This window comes from Arvicanthis niloticus, chromosome 5, assembly GCF_011762505.2.
Source record: "Arvicanthis niloticus isolate mArvNil1 chromosome 5, mArvNil1.pat.X, whole genome shotgun sequence".
In the NCBI taxonomy this organism is placed as follows: Eukaryota; Metazoa; Chordata; class Mammalia; order Rodentia; family Muridae; genus Arvicanthis; species Arvicanthis niloticus.
In genome coordinates this window covers 63,194,222-63,201,602 of record NC_047662.1, presented here as the reverse complement: position 1 = coordinate 63,201,602, position 7,381 = coordinate 63,194,222, and the positions used below count along the sequence as shown (strand labels likewise).

The 7,381-nt window shown below is 42.1% G+C and overlaps 1 long non-coding RNA gene across 2 annotated transcripts; it reads right to left on the bottom strand.

Moving 5' to 3' along the window:
• Positions 1-353: 353 nt before the first annotated feature.
• LOC143442419 (uncharacterized) lies at positions 354-6,668 on the bottom strand. 2 transcript variants are annotated; one of them, XR_013110614.1, is made up of 3 exons: positions 6,378-6,668; positions 6,182-6,278; positions 354-3,562 (listed from the first exon to the last, which is right to left on the bottom strand). It is a non-coding gene; the product is annotated as an uncharacterized LOC143442419 (long non-coding RNA). The 2 variants fall into 2 exon arrangements; XR_013110615.1 differs by having other exon boundaries at positions 6,541-6,668.
• Positions 6,669-7,381: the final 713 nt, after the last annotated feature.

Below are 7,381 nucleotides of genomic sequence, written 5' to 3'. Positions count from 1 at the left end.
GCCAGCTAGGGCTATAGAGAGAAAACCTGTTTTAAATAACAGCAACCGGGCTGGGAGGATGACTCAGCAGTTAAGAGCACTTACTACTCTTGCAGAGGACCCAGTTCCAGGATATCTGACACCTTCTTCTAACCTCTGACCTCTGTGGTACCAGGCACAAATGTGGTTCATGTGAGTGTGTGTATGTTCGTTTTATATATATATATATATATATATATATATATATATATATATATATATATGGAAATCATATAAAATGAACAAACCTAAAATAATCTTAAAAATTAAAGGAAAGATATGAACCTAAACCAGCAAGAATTTCAGACATGGAGGCAGGCTTTCTTTAGGGTTAAGGCTGTCTCTATTTGCAATATAGGGAATTAAATTGATGATGCTAGATTCTCAGAAATTAAGAGGCTCAAACACCTCCACACCCACGATGAATAGTCATAACGTAACACACTCTAACAGGAACAAATTGGTATCCACAGTAACTGTTGAGCAGATTCATCCTAGCCAGCGTATTCCCACTGCTTGAACATTAACACACCCAGGGGGAAGCCTGTGTCTGGACTGACTGGAAGTGACAACATTGAGAAACCTTGGCTCCTCCCACTAAACTACTCCTGATCGGGACAGAACCGTTGAGGCAAGCGAGGAGCCTGCATATGAAGAACAAATTCGGGGATGAGTGGTAAGGAAAAGACAGGTCTCAGCTGGGGAATCCCATGAATCCTCGCTCAGCTCAGCAATGAGAACCAGTCTAGCAAGTTCTTTGTGTCTCTTTTCAGGGAAAGCCCATACAGATAACTCTTACACAATGATTAAGTTTTTTTTGTTGTTGTTGTTGTTTTTTTAATTTTTAAAAGCTTTTATTATTGCTCTGCATGTACAATGTGTCTGTTGGGGGCACACCTGTGCCCTAACACCTAACTTCTCCATCTCTCCAGTCCTGAACATTAAGTTTTGAGAGTAGGCTTATTGTTAAGTTGTTCAAGTTAGCACTTGCCTGGAGTTTAGAAGACAACTTTCAGGACTGGGTTATCTCCTACTGTGGGCTATGGGAAAATGAACCAGGCTGTCAGGCTTATGTGGCAAATGCCTTTAAGATGAAGCATCTTGCCAGCCTCACAGTGGCTTTTAGATTAAATATATTTGGGGTTTGTTGATAATGGTGGTAATTAAAAACAAATATTTGTCTTATTTTTATTTTACATGTGTGAGGACTTCACCTTCATATCTTCATACATCGTGTGTGTGTGTGTGTGTGTGTGTGTGTGTGTGTGTATACCTCCTGTGTGCCTTGTGCCTGTGTAGGCCAAAAGAGACCATCTGACCCCCTGAAATTGCAGTTATAGGAGCTAAGAGACTATGAGGTGCTAGGAACTGAACCTGCTAAATCATCTCTCCAGCTCTGAACTTTAGGTTTTTTGTTTTGTTTTGTTTTTGTGTTTGTTTTTTTCGAGACAGGGTTTCTCTGTGTAGCCCTGGCTGTCCTGGAGCTCACTCTGTAGACCAGGCTGGCCTCGAACTCAGAAATCCGCCTGCCTCTGCCTCCCAAGTGCTGGGATTAAAGGCGTGCGCCGCCACCGCCCGGCTGAACTTTAGGTTTTGAGAGCAGGGTTTTGTTAAGTTGCTCAGGTTAGCACTGAACTCTCAACTGTTACATCTGACCCTCATGAGCAACTGTGATTCCAAGAGAGCAGCACCCCATCTGCTCCAGATTCAGGACTCTATGTGAGGACATTTCATCTAGTAAAAGATCTTACCTATTTTATTTTATTTTATTTGTCAGCTTGCTTATTGTTTCAGTGGCACACAGTGAGCTTGTGGAAGTCACAGGACAAGTTGTGTGGGAGTTGCTTTTCCTCTTCCATTATGTGGGTCCCAGGACTCAAACTCAGGTCATCATGCTTGTTGGCAAATGCCATCACTTGCTTAGCCATTTAAATCTGGAGGGTCTACAGATCTTAAAAATGAGGCTTTTCTAACTGAGATGATATTTCTTCTATAGTTTTAAGCTCTAGATTTGAGCTTAGAAAGTGAGGGGTGATAGTGTTTGAACTTGGGCATTTTAGGATTTAGGATTTCAAATTCAGGATCTTATACTAGATACCAGCCCTGGAAGGAACAAAAGTAGAAAAACATGCCATAAGTAGGTCCTAAAATATGAGGAAACTAATAGATAAAACCAAAATCTAAACCTAGCTCACAAATCAGAAATACAGCAGGAAAAATAAAAAACTCAGATTCAGAATGCATAGGGAATATGGGAAGACAGATGTCAAATTGTGAAGTTTCCGTATGCTAAGAGAACGGAGAAATAAAAACAGCCACCATGTTCGTGGATCATGTGACAGGCTGGACCTGAGGTGAGGACACCTGATACCTCATTCATCTGATACCTGACTACATGGTGAGTTATGGGTTCAATCAACCTGTGTAAGTATTTAGCCAACAGTATTAAGTAAATAAATTAGCGCATCTTGTGACTATGTACACTGTTATATCCAAGAAGAATTTCTGAGAACTAATTTTTCGTTGTGAGGTTTGTAATTAGAAAACGTTATTTTGTGTAAAACTTAACAATAGGGCTGGTCACATAGCTCAGTTGGGAGAAGCACTTACTGAGAAGACATGACATCCTGAGTTTTATTCTAAAAGCCCATGGTGGGAGGAGAGAACCAACTTCCCAACATTGTTGTCCTTTGACCCCCACATAGCTCTGTGACCTACAAATGCTCCCCAACCAACACCCACCCAATAATAATAAACCTAAAAACTGGGGGTAAGACACCTAATGATAACGATTCAACTTTACAGGAGCCGCCTGGCCATTTCTTCTGAGCTTGGCAATTTTACTGATTTGACTTGGTCAAAGCTTTAGATTTTGAGTTCAGAGTTCTGATGATTCTGTATGCCTTTGAGTTTGTAAAGCGTGTTTTTTACCGTTAGCAGGGCTACATGGTTCAAACAGCTGGGCTTCAGGACTAAGCACTGATCAAGAACAAGGTTAAGACATTTGTACGTTCTTCTTTCTCTTTTGAAAATAAAGGGTGTGAGCTAGGCGACAAGGGGGGGGGGGCATGGAGGCGGATGTCCGAGTGTCTCCACCAGTCAAAGATAGGTTGGGTATTGGGTTACACTTCTGATTGTATGGGCATCTTGTTATTGAGCATCACCAAACTTATAAAGCCCTTGATTAACATTTAAAAAAATTGTATAAAAGCAAAAAGGAGGAGAGGAGATGGGATAGGGGTTTTCTAGGGAGGGGAAATGGGGAAAGGGGATTGCATCTGAAATTTAAATAAAATATCCAATAAAAAATAAATAAAATAAAAAGAAAAGAAAGGGTGATTGTTTGCCACCATGTTTATAAGTGTCTTAGTCAAGGTTCTATTACTGTGAAGAGACACTATGACCAAGGCAACTCTTATAAAGTAAAGCATTTGACTGGGGTTGGCTTACAGTGTCAGAGGTTTAGTCCATTATCATCATGGTGGGAAGCATGGCAGCACACAGGCAGACATGGTACTGGAGAAGGAGCTGGGAGCTCTACATCCTGAAAATAGGGAGAGAGACACTTGACCTCAAAGCCAACCCTCAGTGACACTTTTCCTTTAAAATGGCCACACCTCTCAATCTTTTTAAGTAGTGCCACTCCCTGATGACTAAGTATTCAAATATATGAACCTATTGGGGGCCTGTCTTAGAGCTTCTATTGCTGTGATATAACACCATGACCAAAAAGTAAGCTGGGGAGAAAAGGGTTTATACTTCCATATTGCTCTTCATCATCGAAGGAAGACAGAAAAGGAACTCAAACAGGGCAGGAACCTGAAGGCAGGAGCTGATGCTAAGGCTATGGAAGGTGCTGCACACTGGCTTGCTTCCGCAGGCTTGCTGAGCCTACTTTCTTATAGAACCTGGGGCCACCAGCTTAAGGATGGGAGGATGCACAATGGGCTGGGTCCTCCCCCATCAGTCACTAATTAAGAAAATGCTTTATAGCTGGATCCTATGTGGTAAGCTTTTTTTTCTCCTGTGGTGACATGGGTATAGGCCAGATTAGACCAGATTAAAAGTACACAGAGGCAAGTTTATTAGGAGGCAGCTCTGTGGTGGTCACAGGTGACCTCCACCTGTGAGGTCAGTGAAGTCATGAATCCAAGCTAAAGCAAGGGGGTTTTATAGAACTTAGGCGAGGAGTGATAACATGTCAGCTAGGAACTGGGATGGTGCCCATACGTGGTCAAAACCTGAGCCCCTGGGCCAGCACTCCTGGGTGGGTTGGTGGTAACTTAGATACAAGGAGTGGTGACATGCTAGCCCAGAGTTTTCTCCAAGCTGGTAAAAGGTTTTCTTTGTGTGGACAGGGTTGGGGGAAGGAAGACAGATGGTTTTCTAGTTTGTGCAGGGGATAAGCAGGGGTTCCAGCCTCACTATGGAGACATCTTCTCAGTTGAAGCTCCCTGTTTTCAGATAACTCTAGTTTGTGTACCACGTTGACATAAGCCTAGCCAGCACAACTGACCCCATGTCAGCTTGACACACAAACACACCATTAAGCCACGCCTTTTCTGTCTTATTCACCTCACATTAATAGCATAAATAACTTGAAAAGTCCCATTGTCTTTACAAACTCAAACACATTAAATTTTCCATCTCTAGTCTCTCTTAAAATCCAACATTTCGTTTAAACTTCAAAGTCTTTTTCAGCTGTGGGTTCCTATAAAATCAAAATTAACTTAAATACCTTCTTCAGAGGGAAGAACCAGGGCACAGTCACAATCTGAACCAACCCAAACCAAATTTCAATAGTATAAACAATTCAATGTCCATTTATCTTGTATGCACTCATGATCTTCTGGACTCCTTCTTCCAAAGGGTCTTTGAGGCTTTTTTCCAGCTCTGCCCTCTGCAGCACACACAGTTTGGCTTCTAGCCCATGGCTGGCTCCACTCCACTGCTGCTGCTGTTCTTGGTACTGGCATCCCATGGTACTGGCATCTCCAAAAGTGCTGAGGTCCTTTGCTGCTACTGGGTTGTACATTCACCAATAGCCTTTCATAGGCTCTCTTCCTAGTGTCAAGCCTCAACTTCTTTGCTTGATCCCTTCAGTCCTGGGCCTTCAACTGCCACTGAAATGCACCTTCACCAAAGGCCTCTCCTGGTCTCTTACAGTGCCAAGTCTCATCTGCTCTTCATCACCCCTTCATGCCTTCAAAACCAGTATCACCTGAGTGACTCTCACACATTACCAAGTCCAGCTGCCAATACAAGGTACATACGTGGCCACCTCTGGAACACAGCTTCTCTGTGCTCTCAGGAAACACTTCCTGGAAGATTTCACCTCAGTGATGTCGGTCTCTTCTTAATTACTGCTAATTTCTTATTTCCAGCTAACCAGAATCAGTTGTCCCAATAACATAAAGGTTTCTTTTAATGGTGCTGGTGGTCTCGTGTTAATCATGGCTGACTCTTCAGCTCTAGCTGACCAGAATCTCAATTCAAAATAGCAAATGGCCCTTGTCTTAGTTAGGGTTTTACTGCTATGAACAGACACCATGACCAAGGCAACTCTTATAAAGGACAACATTTAATTGGGGCTGGCTTACAGGTTCAGATGTTCAGTCCTTGATGAGGTTCAGTCATCAAGGTGGGAGCATGGCAGCATCCACGAAGTCATAGCTTGGAGGAGCTGAGAGTTCTACATCTTTATCCAAAGACAGACAGCAGAAGACTGGCTTCCAGGTAGCTAGGATGAGAGTCTTAAAGCCCATATTCACATTGACACACTTTCTTTAACAAGGTCACACCTACTCCAACAAGGCCACACCTCCTAATAGTGCCATTCCCTGGGCCAAGCATACTCAAACCACCACAGCCCTGATATGTTCTTTAAATTCCCCCTGAAAATTCATAAGCCAAGCCTCCGTTTTCTGCACTGCTCCCACAGAATATCCCACTGAGCTCTCAAAACTCAATTACTTCTCTAGCCCAGAATTCCAAATTCCTTCCATAATCCTTCTGAAAACATGGTCTGGTCTGTCATAGCAATTCCCCGCTATTCCCCACTTCATTGGTACCAACTCTTGTCTTAGGGTTTCTACTGCTGTGAAGAGACACCAAGACCATGGCAACCATTACAAATGAAAACATTTAATTGGGGCTGACTTACAGTTTGGAGGTTTAGTCCATTATTATCATGGCAGGAAGCATGGAGGCATACCACAGACATAGTGCTGGAGAAGGAGCTGAGAGTTCTACATCTGGATCTGCAAGCAGCAGGAAGAGAATGTCACACTAGGCTTGGCTTGAGCATTTAAGACTTCAAAGCCCAACCCCAGTGACACACTTCCTAATGGTGCCATTACCTATGAGACTATGGAGGCCGTTTTCATTCCAACCAAACACAGGGCCATTCTTATTCAAACAACCACATACAGTATTTATATCAGGCAGTATGTCTTAGTTAGGGTTTCTATTGCTGTGATAAAATATCATGATCAAAAACAACTTGGAGAGGAAAGGGTTTACTTCATCTCATAGTTTACAGTCCATCATCCAGGGAAGTCACGGAAGAACTTCAAGGCCTTCTTCTGGCCTCTACAGTCATCAGGCATGCATATGACGCACAAACATCTACGAAGGCAAAACAAAACAAGACAAAAAAACTTTACGCATTAAAAAATAAATCCCTTTGTTAACAGAAATACAATGAAGTTTTTCTCCATTTTAATAAGATTAGACTGTTTTCTTGTTATATACAATAACATCAAGAATTAATTTAGTTTTAATTGTTTCTTAGTTGACTCCCCAGTCAGCTACAGCCCTTATCAGTTTCTTCTGCCTGCTTTGTTCTTTTTCCATTTGGCATAAGAATAAAGAGATGGTAGGCATAAAAACACATCTCTGCTGACAGAGTACGCCCCACACACAAGACCTAGACTTTTCTTCTAGAGAAAGCAAATCTTCCTTGTCAACAAACATTGGGCCATCTCTGTCTGCTTTTTTTTTTTTTCTTTAGTCTATTTTTTATAAGCTTTTTTTTTAAAGCAGAGTCGGAACATATTGAAGGACATTTTGAATAAGGGTTTTAAGTATGAGGGTTAGGAAAGGCATTTAGGAAAAAAAAAAAAAATGACAAAACCAAAGACACCTGAGAACATGGATGTGGGCCCCAGGAGGGAGTCTCTCCATTTTTACTGACTTATTTTTGAGACAGGATCTTCATTGTAGTTCAGGTTGGCCAGGAACTAACTATGTAGCTCAAGGTGGCCTTGAACTTGTGGCAGCATTATTCAGCCTTGCAAGTGTAGGATTACAGCCCAACATACCAGGCTGATTCATTGCTCTTGTATTTTGCAGGTGGAGACTC